Source organism: Ranitomeya variabilis, chromosome 3, assembly GCF_051348905.1.
Source record: "Ranitomeya variabilis isolate aRanVar5 chromosome 3, aRanVar5.hap1, whole genome shotgun sequence".
NCBI classification, from domain to species: domain Eukaryota; kingdom Metazoa; phylum Chordata; class Amphibia; order Anura; family Dendrobatidae; genus Ranitomeya; species Ranitomeya variabilis.
The window spans coordinates 216,497,919-216,512,844 of record NC_135234.1 but is presented as its reverse complement, the minus strand read 5'-3'; positions in this window follow the sequence as shown (position 1 = coordinate 216,512,844).

Sequence of the window (14,926 nt, the reverse complement as noted above, 5' to 3'; positions counted from 1 at the left end):
GATAATGCGGGGGTCCCTTTTTAGGATACACAAGGCATACTCAGCCATGTGGGCCAATGTTCTAGGTGTCAATTCACTGCATGTGCTGGGTTGAGGAGCACTTTCTTGCAAATCAACATCACTTGTGTCCCGCAAAAACCCTGTACCTGACCTTGCAACGCCACCAGTTTCTATTGCCCCCTGAGAAGCATCCTCCTCCCATAAAAATTCATCCCCATCATCCTCCTCCTCTTCGTCCGCCGCCTCATCCAGGAGAGTTCCCTTAGCAGACAATGGCTGACTGTAATCAAGGCTTCCCTCCTCCTCGGCTGCAGACGCCTGCTCCTTAATGTTCGTCAAACTTTGCATCAGCAGACGCATTAGTGGGATGCTCATACTTATGATGGCGTCGTCTGCACTTACCAGCCGTGTGCATTCCTCAAAACACTGAAGGACTTGACAGAGGTCTTGTAGCTTCGACCACTGCACACCAGACAACTCCATGTCTGCCATCCAAGTGCCTGCCCGTGTATGTGTATCCTCCCACAAATTAATTACAGCACGCCTCTGTTTGCAGAGCCTCTGAACCATGTGCAGTGTGGAGTTGCACCTTGTTGAAACGTTGATTATTAGGCGGTGCTGGGGAAGATTCAGTGATTGCTGATGGTTCAGCATACGGCTGGAGTGTACGAGCGACTGGCGGATGTGCGAGCAAAGTCTTTGCACCTTCAGGCGCAGGGCTGGTAACTCCGGATAATTTTTGAGGAAGCACTGCACCACCAGGTCCAAGGTGTGAGCCAGGCACGGTATGTGTTTCAGTTCTGAAAGGGCTATGGCAGCCATAAAATTCCTTCCGTTATCACTGACTACCTTGCCTGCCTCAAGATGTACACTGCCCAGCCATGACTGAGTTTGTTGCTGCAAGTACTCTGCCAGTACTTCCGCGGTGTGTCTGTTGTCGCCCAAACACTTCATTTGTAACACAGCCTGCTGACGCTTACCACTAGCTGTTCGATAATGGGACACCTCATGTGCAACACTGGCAGCTGCAGATGGAGTGGTCATGCGACTGCGCTGTGTGGACGAGCTTTCACTTCTGGAGGAGGATGAGGAGGAGGGATGGCGAATGCCTACAGAAAAACTGTTTCCTAGACCGTGGGCTAGGCAGAACTGTCCCACTATGGCTGTCCACTGTGGACCCTGCATCCACCACATTAACCCAGTGCGTCGTGATGGACACGTAAAGTCCCTGGCCATGCCTACTGGTCCATGCATCTGTTGTGAGGTGCACCTTTCCACTGACTGATTGCCTCAGTGCATGGACAATGCAGTCTTTGACATGCTGGTGGAAGGCTGGGATGGCTTTTCTCGCAAAGAAGTGCCGACTGGGTAGGTCATAGCGTGGTACTGCGTGGGCCATCAGGTCTTTGAAAGCTTCGCTGTCATGTTCTCAATGGCAAGAGAACATAGCATCAGCATATATAGGAACTAGCTCTTGGAAGATGGGAACTGAGCTGACCATGAACTAAACCTAACGCACAACTAGCAGTGGCCGGGTAGCATGCCTACGTTGATTCTAGATGCCCAGCACCAGCCGGAGGACTAAATAATGCTAGCAGAGGAAAATATTAGTCCTAGCTCACCTCTAGAGAAATACCCCGAAAGGAGACAGAGGCCCCCCACATGTATTGGCGGTGAATTAAGATGAAATAACAAACGTAGTATGAAAATAGGTTTAGCAAATTTGAGGTCCACTTACTACATAGCAGAAGACAGAAAGGACACTTTCATGGTCAGCTGAAAACCCTATCAAAACACCATCCAGAAATTACTTTAAAACTCTGGCATTAACTCATAACACCAGAGTGGCAATTCCTGTTCACAAGAGCTTTCCAGACACAGTAACGAAACTACAGCTGTGAACTGGAACAAAAATGCAAAAACAAACATGGACAAGAGTCCAACTTATCTAGTAGTTGTCTAGGAGCAGGAACAAGCACAGAGAGGCTTCTGATAACATTGTTGACCGGCAAGCAACTAACAGAGCAGCAAGGTTATATAGCGACTCCCACAACTTGATGGGAACAGGTGAACAGAGAAGATGAAGACACCAGTTCAATTCCTCCAGTAGCCACCGGGGGAGCCCAGAATCCAAATTCACAACAGTACCCCCCCCTCAAGGAGGGGGCACCGAACCCTCACCAGAACCACCAGGGCGATCAGAATGGGCCCTATGAAAGGCACGAACCAAATCAGAGGCATGAACATCAGATGCATTCACCCAAGAATTATCCTCCTGGCCGTATCCCTTCCACTTGACCAGATACTGGAGTCTCCGTCTGGAAACACGAGAGTCTAAGATTTTCTCCACAACGTACTCCAACTCACCCTCAACCAACACCGGAGCAGGAGGCTCAACGGAAGGCACAACCGGTACCTCATACCTGCGCAATAATGACCGATGAAAAACGTTATGAATAGAAAAGGATGCAGGGAGGTCCAAACGGAAGGAAACAGGGTTAAGAATCTCCAATATCTTATACGGGCCGATGAACCGAGGCTTAAACTTAGGAGAAGAGACCCTCATAGGGACAAAACGAGAAGACAACCACACCAAATCCCCAACACAAAGCCGAGGACCAACACGACGGTGGCGGTTGGCAAAAAGCTGAGTCTTCTCCTGGGACAACCTCAAATTGTCCACCACCTGCCCCCAGATCTGATGCAATCTCTCCACCACAGCATCCACTCCAGGACAATCCGAAGATTCCACCTGACCAGAGGAAAATCGAGGATGAAACCCCGAATTACAGAAAAACGGGGACACCAAAGTGGCAGAGCTGGCCCGATTATTGAGAGCGAACTCTGCCAATGGCAAAAAAGCAACCCAATCATCCTGGTCAGCAGACACAAAACACCTCAGATATGTCTCCAGGGTCTGATTAGTCCGCTCGGTCTGGCCATTCGTCTGAGGATGGAAAGCGGACGAAAAAGATAAATCTATGCCCATCCTAGCACAGAATGCCCGCCAAAATCTAGACACGAATTGGGTCCCTCTGTCAGAAATGATATTCTCAGGAATACCATGCAAACGAACAACATTTTGAAAAAACAGAGGAACCAACTCGGAAGAAGAAGGCAACTTGGGCAGAGGAACCAAATGGACCATCTTAGAGAAACGGTCACACACCACCCAGATGACAGACATCTTCTGAGAAACAGGCAGATCTGAAATAAAATCCATCGAGATGTGCGTCCAAGGCCTCTTAGGAATAGGCAAGGGCAACAATAATCCACTAGCCCGAGAACAACAAGGCTTGGCCCGAGCACAAACGTCACAAGACTGCACAAAGCCTCGCACATCTCGTGACAGGGAAGGCCACCAGAAGGACCTTGCCACCAAATCCCTGGTACCAAAAATGCCAGGATGACCTGCCAACACAGAAGAATGAACCTCAGAGATGACTCTAATGGTCCAATCATCAGGAACAAACAGTTTATCAGGTGGGCAACGATCCGGTCTATCCGCCTGAAACTCCTGCAAGGCCCGCCGCAGGTCTGGAGAAACGGCTGACAATACCACTCCATCCTTAAGGATACCTGTGGGCTCAGAGTTACCAGGCGAGTCAGGCTCAAAACTCCTAGAAAGGGCATCCGCCTTAACATTCTTAGAACCCGGTAGGTATGACACCACAAAATTAAACCGAGAGAAAAATAATGACCAGCGCGCCTGTCTAGGATTCAGGCGCCTGGCGGTCTCAAGATAAATCAAATTTTTGTGGTCAGTCAATACCACCACCTGATGTCTGGCCCCCTCAAGCCAATGGCGCCACTCCTCAAAAGCCCACTTCATGGCCAAAAGCTCCCGATTCCCAACATCATAATTCCGCTCAGCGGGCGAAAATTTACGGGAAAAGAAGGCACAAGGCCTCATCACGGAGCAGTCAGAACTTTTCTGCGACAACACTGCCCCAGCTCCGATCTCAGAAGCGTCGACCTCAACCTGAAAAGGTAGAGCAACATCAGGCTGACGCAACACAGGGGCAGAGGAAAAACGGCGCTTAAGCTCCCGAAAAGCCTCCACAGCGTCAGGGGACCAATCAGCAACATCAGCACCCTTTTTAGTCAAATCGGTCAATGGCTTAGCAATATCCGAAAAACCAGCAATAAATCGACGATAAAAGTTAGCAAAGCCCAAAAATTTCTGAAGACTCTTAAGAGAAGAGGGCTGCGTCCAATCACAAATAGCTTGAACCTTGACAGGATCCATTTCAATGGAAGAGGGAGAAAAAATATATCCCAAAAAGGAAATCCTCTGTACCCCAAAAACACACTTAGAACCCTTCACACACAAAGAATTAGACCGCAAAACCTGGAAAACCCTCCTGACTTGCTGGACATGAGAGTCCCAGTCATCCGAAAAAATCAGAATATCATCCAGATACACAATCATAAATTTATCCAAATAATCGCGAAAAATATCATGCATAAAGGACTGGAAAACTGACGGAGCATTTGAAAGACCAAAAGGCATCACTAAATACTCAAAGTGGCCCTCGGGCGTATTAAATGCGGTTTTCCACTCATCCCCCTGCCTGATTCGCACCAAATTATACGCCCCACGAAGGTCAATCTTAGAGAACCACTTGGCCCCCTTTATGCGTGCAAACAAATCAGTCAGCAACGGCAACGGGTACTGATATTTAACAGTGATTTTGTTCAAAAGCCGATAATCGATACATGGTCTCAAAGAGCCGTCTTTTTTTGACACAAAGAAAAAACCGGCTCCTAAGGGAGATGACGATGGACGAATATGTCCCTTTTCCAAGGACTCCTTTATATATTCTCGCATAGCAGCATGTTCAGGCACAGACAGATTAAACAAACGACCCTTTGGGTATTTACTACCCGGAATTAAATCTATGGCACAATCGCACTCTCGGTGCGGAGGTAACGAACCAAGCTTGGATTCTTCAAAGACGTCACGATATTCAGACAGGAACTCAGGAATTTCAGAGGGAATAGATGATGAAATGGAAACCACAGGTACATCCCCATGAGCCCCCTTACATCCCCAGCTCAACACAGACATAGCTCTCCAGTCGAGGACTGGGTTGTGAGATTGCAGCCAAGGCAATCCTAGCACCAAATCATCATGTAGATTATACAGCACCAGAAAGCGAATAATCTCCTGGTGATCCGGATTAATACGCATAGTTACTTGTGTCCAGTATTGTGGTTTATTATTAGCCAATGGGGTGGAGTCAATCCCCTTCAGAGGAATAGGAGTCTCCAAAGGCTCTAGATCATACCCACAGCGTTTGGCAAAGGACCAATCCATAAGACTCAAGGCGGCGCCAGAGTCGACATAGGCGTCCGTGGTGATAGATGACAAAGAGCAAATCAGGGTCACAGATAGAATAAACTTAGACGGTAAGGTGCAAATGGAAACAGATTTATCAAGCTTTTTAGTGCGCTTAGAGCATGCTGATATAACATGAGTAGAATCACCACAATAGAAACACAACCCATTTTTCCGTCTAAAATTCTGCCGCTCGCTTCGGGACAGAATTCTATCACACTGCATACTCTCTGGCGACTTCTCAGTGGACACCGCCAGATGGTGCACTGGTTTGCGCTCCCGCAAACGCCTATCGATCTGAATAGCCATTGTCATGGACTCATTCAGACCCGCAGGCACAGGGAACCCCACCATAACATCCTTAATGGCATCAGAGAGACCCTCTCTGAAAGTCGCCGCCAGGGCGCACTCATTCCACTGAGTAAGCACAGACCATTTACGGAATCTTTGGCAGTAAATTTCCGCTTCATCTTGCCCCTGAGATAGGGACATCAAAGTTTTTTCTGCCTGAAGCTCCAAATGAGGTTCGTCATAAAGCAACCCCAAGGCCAGAAAAAACGCATCCACATTGAGCAACACAGGATCCCCTGGTGTCAATGAAAAAGCCCAGTCTTGAGGGTCGCCCCGGAGCAAGGAAATTACAATCCTGACCTGCTGAGCAGGATCTCCAGCAGAGCGAGATTTCAGGGACAAAAATAATTTGCAATTATTTCGAAAATTCTGAAACCCAGATCTATTCCCCGAGAAAAATTCCGGCAAAGGAATTCTCGGCTCAGATACAGGTGCATGAAAAACAAAGTCTTGCAAATTTTGTACCTTCGTGGCGAGATTATTCAAACCTGCAGTTACACTCTGAAGATCCATTACAAACAGGTGGACACAGAGCCATTCAAAGATTAGAAGGAGAAAAAAAAAAAAAAAAAAAAATCTCAGCAGACTTCTTATTTCTCTCCTTTCTCAGCCAAGGATTTTAACCCTTTAGTGGGCCGGTCAAACTATCATGTTCTCAATGGCAAGAGAACATAGCATCAGCATATATAGGAACTAGCTCTTGGAAGATGGGAACTGAGCTGACCATGAACTAAACCTAACGCACAACTAGCAGTGGCCGGGTAGCATGCCTACGTTGATTCTAGATGCCCAGCACCAGCCGGAGGACTAAATAATGCTAGCAGAGGAAAATATTAGTCCTAGCTCACCTCTAGAGAAATACCCCGAAAGGAGACAGAGGCCCCCCACATGTATTGGCGGTGAATTAAGATGAAATAACAAACGTAGTATGAAAATAGGTTTAGCAAATTTGAGGTCCACTTACTACATAGCAGAAGACAGAAAGGACACTTTCATGGTCAGCTGAAAACCCTATCAAAACACCATCCAGAAATTACTTTAAAACTCTGGCATTAACTCATAACACCAGAGTGGCAATTCCTGTTCACAAGAGCTTTCCAGACACAGTAACGAAACTACAGCTGTGAACTGGAACAAAAATGCAAAAACAAACATGGACAAGAGTCCAACTTATCTAGTAGTTGTCTAGGAGCAGGAACAAGCACAGAGAGGCTTCTGATAACATTGTTGACCGGCAAGCAACTAACAGAGCAGCAAGGTTATATAGCGACTCCCACAACTTGATGGGAACAGGTGAACAGAGAAGATGAAGACACCAGTTCAATTCCTCCAGTAGCCACCGGGGGAGCCCAGAATCCAAATTCACAACACTTCGCTTTCAACCAACCGGTTGAGCATCATCTCTAACGAGATTAGTATAGCAATGTGGGCATTCAAACCATGTGTACGCGGATGACAGGATAAGTACTTTCTTTTCCTAAGGAGAGTCTCTTGTAGGGTGAGCTGGACTGGAGAGCTGCATATGGTGGAACTAGCGGTGGTGGTGGTGGTGGACATGGCAGTTTGAGAGAGGGTTGGTGATGGTATTCTTGATGTTGGCCTACATACAGTGTTTCCTACCAATAACCTTGTGATTCCCTGACTGCTTTGGCCTTGCGACAATACCTCCACATTTGCTGCTGGTGGTGTACTAACCAGTGGGCTTACAGTGAGGGAAGCAATGTAGTGTTGCTGACTACCTTCATTCCGAGCAGGTGCACCAACGGTACAGGACATTTGGTAGTTAGTCCAGGCTTGCAAGTGCATGCTGGTTAAATGTCTAATCATGCACGTTGTATTTAAATTTAGAAGATTCTTCCCTCTGCTAAAGGTCTTTGAGCATTTCTTACAGATAACTTTGCACTGATCATTCGGATCTTGGATAAAAAATTGCCACACTACACTCTTCCTACTATAGAATACCTTTTCAGGCATTCCACGCTGTGCTACTTTCACCGGATGGCCACGCTGTCCTAAAACTGTTTTTGTTTTTGACAAACGTTTTTGGCCTGATACGGGCCTGCCAGATGACAGCTGTTGCGATGTAGATGGCTGTTGCGGATCATCCTCCTCCGCTTCTGAGCTACTGGCAGCGGCACCCTCTTCCCCCAATGGCTGCCAATCTGGGTCAACAACTGGGTCATCTATCACCTCCTCTTCAATGTCATGTGCACCTTCCTCTGTGTCACCGTGTAAGGTGCTATAGCGTTCGGGACGGGGCACCATAGTCTCATCAGGGTGAGATTCTGGCTCAGTACACTGCGAGGGCAATGTAGTGATCTGAGTCAATGGAACAGCATAATAATCTAGCTGTGGCTGTACATCAGTGCACCCCATGTCCGATTCATCTTGTAATGGGCAGCTAACAATTTCCCTTTCTAACCCAGGCACGGTATGTGTAAAGAGCTCCATGGAGAAACCTGTAGTGTCGCCTGACGCATCCTTCACTTTTGGTTTGGGTGAAGGACACAAGGAAATATCTTGTTCCTGACCGGGAGCATCCACTGACGACTCGCTGCTTTTATATTTGGAACTTTCTGAAGAGGAGGCGAAAGAGCTAGAGGCTGAGTCAGCAAGGAAAGCCAAAACTTTTTCCTGCTGCTCCGGCTTTAAAAGCTGTTTTCCTACTCCCAGATAAGGGAGCCTTTGAGGCCTTGTGTAGCCAGACGATGACGCTGGCTCAACACCTCCAGCCTTAGGTGCTATTGTGCTTTTTCCACTACCACCAGATACACCACCACCACCACCGCCACCACCACCATCAGTACCAGCTGGCAATGACCGCCCACGGGCTCTTCCACCAGACTTCCTCATTTTTTGGAAAATCTAACCAAAATAACAACCGTTATATGGTACTGTAAAACAAGGTAGAAGGTGTATATTAACTTGTTGAGAATTTAAATCTCCCTTTTTTTGGGGAGACTGAACCAAAACTCAGGCCCAGTGTATAAAACAACACAATGTAAGTGGCAGAAAGTCGCTGGCTGATATACGACAAACTAACAGTACAGAAGTATATCCTCTTTGTGAGAATATGAATCTCACTTTTTTTGGGGGGAGACTGAACCAAAACTCAGGCCCAGTGTATAAAACAACACAATGTAAGTGGCAGAAAGTGGCTGGCTGATATACGACAAACTAACAGGACTGAAGTATATCCACTTTGTGAGAATTTGAATCTTACTTTTTTGGGGGGGGACTGAACCAAAACTCAGGCCCAGTGTATAAAACAACACAATGTAAGTATCAGAAAGTGGCTGGCTGATATACGACATACTAACAGGACAGAAGTATATCCACTTTGTGAGAATTTGAATCTCACTTTTTTGGGGGGAGACTGAACCAAAACTCAGGCCCAGTGTATAAAACAACACAATGTAAGTATCAGAAAGTGGCTGGCTGATATACGACAAACTAACAGGACAGAAGTGTATCCACTTTGTGAGAATTTGAATCTCACTTTTTTTTGGGAGACTGAACCAAAACTCAGGCCCAGTGTATAAAACAACACAATGTAAGTGGCAGAAAGTGGCTGGCTGATATACGACAAACTAACAGGACAGAAGTATATCCACTTTGTGAGAATTTGAATCTCACTTTTTTTGGGGGGAGACTGAACCAAAACTCAGGCCCAGTGTATAAAACAACACAGTGTAAGTGGCAGAAAGTGGCTGGCTGATATACGACAAACTAACAGGACAGAAGTATATCCACTTTGTGAGAATTTGAATCTCACTTTTTTTGGGGGGAGACTGATCCAAAACTCAGGCCCAGTGTATAAAACAACACAGTGTAAGTGGCAGAAAGTGGCTGGCTGATATATGACAAACTAACAGGACAGAAGTATATCCACTTTGTGAGAATTTGAATCTCACTTTTTTTTTTGGAGACTGAACCAAAACTCAGGCCCAATGTATAAAACAACACAATGTAAGTGGCAGAAAGTGGCTGGCTGATATACGACAAACTAACAGGACAGAAGTATATCCACTTTGTGAGAATTTGAATCTCCCTTTTTTGGGGGGAGACTGAACCAAAACTCAGGCCCAGTGTATAAAACAACACAATGTAAGTGGCAGAAAGAGGCTGGAAGATATATGAAAAAATACAAGGACTGTAGTACAATTTCAATCTCCCTACAATGATCTCAGGACAAGTATGGCAGCAATAAAAAGGACTGCTGCACACAAAAGTGTGGACAAATAAACAAGATAACTGTGCAGAAAGTAGCAACAGGATTTTTGCTTTTAAAAAAGCAGTTGGTTTGCACAGCAGTGTGCAAATCAATGCAGCTATCAGGGAGCCTTATAAGACAGCCTAATAAGCTACAGAGCTGATGCACAAAAATATAGCCTCCACTGTCCCTGCAAAAAAAGGTGGTGTTGGACAGTGGAAATCGCTACAGCACAAGCAGTTTGGGGGTTAATCTTCCCTCCCTAACTATATCCCTTCTTCTGATGAAGCTGCAGCAACCTCTCCCTATGCTAAGATCGGCAGAAGTAAGATGGCGGTTGGCGTGCACGCCCCTTTATAGCTCCTGTGACACCGCAGAAAGCAAGCCAACCACTGTCATGCCCTTCACTAAGATGGTGGGGACCGAGACATATGTCATCACGCTGCCCACACTCTGCGTCCTCCTTCATTGGCTGAAAAATGGCGCTGAAAGCGTCATACGAAACGCGACTTTGGCGCACAGATCGCCGACTGCATGGCCGATCCCACACTGGGATCGGGTCGGGTTTCATGAAACCCGACTTTGCCGAAAGTTGGCTATTTTTTAATTTGTCCGATCCGTTTTGCTCAACCCTAGTCATTATATTAGGTGATCAAGTAGGGTATCTGGCCCAGTATCAATATAAGTAAAGGAACACAAAAGGAATCCTGTTGAAAAAAAAAGTTCAATTTATTTTGCATACTGTGGTAAGTTTAAATGTAGCGCCCCCACTGCCGCAGGGCCGAGGGGTACCCGGTACCGGGCCTCTGAGTCTCTGTCCTGGGGTTGTCACGGTGGCTAGACCCGGTCCGTGACCCTGCTGAGGGGCGCCCAATGAAAGGTGTGGGTGGTGATGATGTTATGGTGCGGTGCAGGTCGCAGTAAATAACGAGGACGCCAGGTTGCAGTCTCTTTACCTCTTTACTGAAGGCTTCAGGATCCTCAGTCCGGAATACGGCTAACCGGGCTGCGCAAGTCCGGCCGGTCCGATGGCACCTCCAGAGTTCCCTTTGCAGGTGGAAATCTGTGCCTACCTTCTAGCGCTTGTGTGTTGTGGTCCTCCCCTGCTGTGCTTACGGGATAGTCCCCACAACTGTTGTGTCTGTTTCTGAAGTTCCCTCACAACTCGATTCTGATGTTCTTCTTCGTCCCCCAGATGATATGGCTAGGACGCACCCGTATGACGGGTAGGCTCGGAGCTCTTCCTGGACCCTAGTGTCGCCCTTCTCCTGTTGTTGCCCCCTGTGTCTTCATAGGTGATTTGTGTGAGACAGCCCGCCTATAGCTGACTGTCCTGCCGTAGGTTTGAAGTTAGGCCTGGAGCTCTATACTTCCTCGGCGTTCCGGCCACCGGCTGCGCGCCTCAGTAGGATGTTGCCTCGTCTTACAGCACGACTCCTACTGGTGTTTCTCCTTGTTGCGTTGATCTCGTTTCTCACTCAGCACAATAAACCTCGCTTCTTATCCTTTCTTAGGGTTCCGCCGCGATCAGGTGCAGGCGCGGTCCCGTAACGTTCTCTCTGTTCGCTAGGCCTCTTTCAGGATCCCACCCCTGACAGGGACCCCCCTGAGTCTCTCCCCGCAACACCCTCTGCCACAGGATGTTGCCTGTTCGATTCCCAGTCAGCTTCTGTCTAACTTCCTGTCTAACCCCCAGTTTTACCAGATTGTGAGGAGTGGCCTAATACATAGCACCCTTAGCTCCCCCTGGAGGCCAGACTGTGAAGTGTATTGGTGTCTGTGATACCTGGTCAGGTGAACCCCTTCAGTGCCATCAGACGTACCATAGCCCCCCTTAGCGGCGGAGCATCAGTACTGCAACGACCAGGACTCTGGGGCGCTGCATAAACATTTTCGGTCTAGGTATAGACCTTCAGCAGAAACTGTATGCCGCTTGTTGAGGGAACCACGTTTCCTAGAGCAGGTAATATTGCCAGTGCTGTTGGTCTGACTGAATGAGCAAGAGAAAAAAGCATTACTGCACATGTACGCACACCACCAATTGATAATAAACAATATAGGTAAAATGACAAAGACTGATTTTATTGACAGATCAAAAAAAACACCACAAGCAATAAAAACATGATTAAAAACATACAAACACCATCAAAGTCACACAGGAAATAAAGACCCTGATTCAGTGTAATGCTATGACCCAAGGTAAACCTACTGGCTCATAAGGTATTGCGCAATGATGTTAGACAGTGCCATAATAGTCCATAAGGACATGTGAACAGTGCAAAGCACAAAAAAGGCTGATAGGCACAAATAATTGTCCAAAAGATATTATAAATACGACAATAGCAGGCTAACAGGTAACCACTATGCAATAATAACACTGGGTCTAAAGTATAAACGGGAGAGAATCTCCCATAGAAGTACAACCTGGTGAGACGATGTCCCACGTGCATCGCCCGGCGAACCAGGCTTCGTCAGGGAAGGTGACCCCCCAAATGATAACATTGCACTGTGGCCCCTATATCTAGGAGCCTTATATCGGCCAACGGGTCTGCCACTATTAGCTGTACGCAGGGGCGTTACTAGGGTCAGAAAAGATTGGGGGCCCAAGACAAAGAGTTGCCCCCAACCCCCTCTTAATTTTTTTTTAAACTCTTCAGATAAAACAGTGCTAACTCTCTGAGAACAGATAATGTAGTAGATGTCACCTGCAGTCCTATGTAACACCAGAGATAGCAGTGATAATAATTCTGAGTACAGATAATTTAGTATATATCACATGCATTCCTATGTAACACCACAGATAGACATAGCGTTTCAGAGTAAGACTATGTTCACATGCAGCATTTTTTTCAGCAGCCAAAACCTTTTCTATTAGCAGTAAAAATGTTGCGTTCAAAACACCTGTTTTTCAGCTTGTTTTGTGGTGTTCCTCACACTTTTTTCAGCTTTTTTTGGAGTGAGGATGTTTCTTTTGTCTACAGTATGTTTAAGGCCACGTTCACACGTTGAGTGTTTGGTCAATACAGTATTTCAAATCAGCATATGTAAGCCAAAACCAGGACGGTGAGAAATAGAGAAGTAGTGAAATATTTCTCAGGCTATGTGAACACGTTGCGGATTTTTCTGTGGAGCTGCAGCAGTTTTCCATGCATTGTACAGTACCATGTAAACATATGGAAAACAAAATCCGCAGTACACATGCTGCGGAAAATAACGAGCGGAAACGCAGTGTTGTATTTTCTGCAGCATGTCAATTGTTTGTGCAGATTCCGCAGCCTTTTACACCTGCTCCATAATAGGAATGCGCAGGGGTAAAAACGCTGTTGAAAACCGCACAAAAACCGCAGTAATTCCACGATAAATCCGTGGTAAATCTGCTGATAAAATCCAGGGCGTTTTACCTGTAGATTTTTACGAATCTGCGTGGAAAAATCCGCAGCAGATTCCGCAACGTGTGCACATAGCCTCATTGTTCCACTGCTGTTTCTGCATTACAAATACTGATATGAAATACAGAACATGCAAACGAGACCTAATAGTTTAATTCATCAAAACTACTTAAAAAATTGCAGTGAAAAATGCCGTTGCAATATCTGCAGCTTTTTTATTCTTTCATTGCTTTCTACGGGTGAAAACACACTGAAAGAAGTGACACATTACAGATTTAAAAATAAAAAAATAAAGAGGAACTTTTGCTTTGGCTGCAAAAAAAAAATGCACCAAAAACGCTGATTCCTATGCACACCTGTACTATATGTGTATAGTTTACCCTTATTATTTCATGTGGGAATTCATTTATTTCTATATAATAAATACCCTGATTCAGCAGACAATATTCCTGCCTTCTGTCATCCAGACAGTAGTGACAGGAGGTCGCCCTGTCAGATTACAAGCAGTGATTTAGTGACTGGTCAGAGCCTATGCTGATGGCTGCTGTGTGTGACTGTGAAACCTGATCCTACAGCAAACAGCACAGAGCTCCAGACCACATGAGTAAATCACTGCACTGAGGGGGTCTCAAGGTGGGTTTGGGACTGAACACCCTCTGGGCACTTCATACAGGGGCTGCAGAGGCAGGGGGCCTCCTTTCTAGGTGGGGGCCCCAGGCATCTGCCTGGTCTGCCTGTGCCAAACGCGGGCCCTGACCATAACGACCATCACCTGTAATCAAGTATTGATTGTTTTTGCGACTTTCGGTTTACGTTCAAACAGTCTATCCGAAGGTCGTGGTTCTTTATCGACCGTGTGCTGGTCAGGGGACACGAGGGCCCAAATATCGACATAATCATTTGCCCAAATTTTATTGACAGACTAGTCATCTAAATGAGACCTGAGTGGGGATATACTGCAGAAACATACGTCCTTATGTATACTAGCCAAGGCAGAGGAATCTTTGATAGGATTTTGGTCTTAAAAAGGGGGTTAACTAAATTTTTCTGACCAGGGAAAGAATTACCACCCTGGCTCAAGAACGCTTTTAGAGCTGGAAGCAATCATTCACCCTCTGTCATGTCGGACACTATTCACACTAGGGCGTCCGACAGACAGCGGTAATTCCACATTTGTCCACTATACGTTCTGTGGCGCCGGCAAGACTTTTTCCAGGTTGTCCAGGGTTAATCTAGCTGGTAATCGGGTTGGAGGCTGGGTCACGCCCATGGCCTTTAAATAGTCATTCTGGACTTTGGGCGTCGCCGATTATAGCTTGTGTTTTGTGCCTGGTGATCTCGGTCTGGAGTGGTGGTCTAGGAGAAGACATATCGTATCTGGTGGTGTATTATCCTTTGTCATATTTCTCCTTCCTATATTTGTATTTGTTTTGCCCTGTGCACATTTCAGTGTTTACCTGTGTGTCTGCAGCATGGTGCGTTTTTAGTTTTCCCTGTCTGTGCTTTCTGTAGGGGTTGGTGTGTGGTCTAATCACTGGGTGGCGGGTGGAGGTTTCAGCATAGGACTGAAACAGGAGTCAGGGTCAGGCCTGGCGGCCCAGACAAGCACACCATCAGTGTAAATTCTGGGAG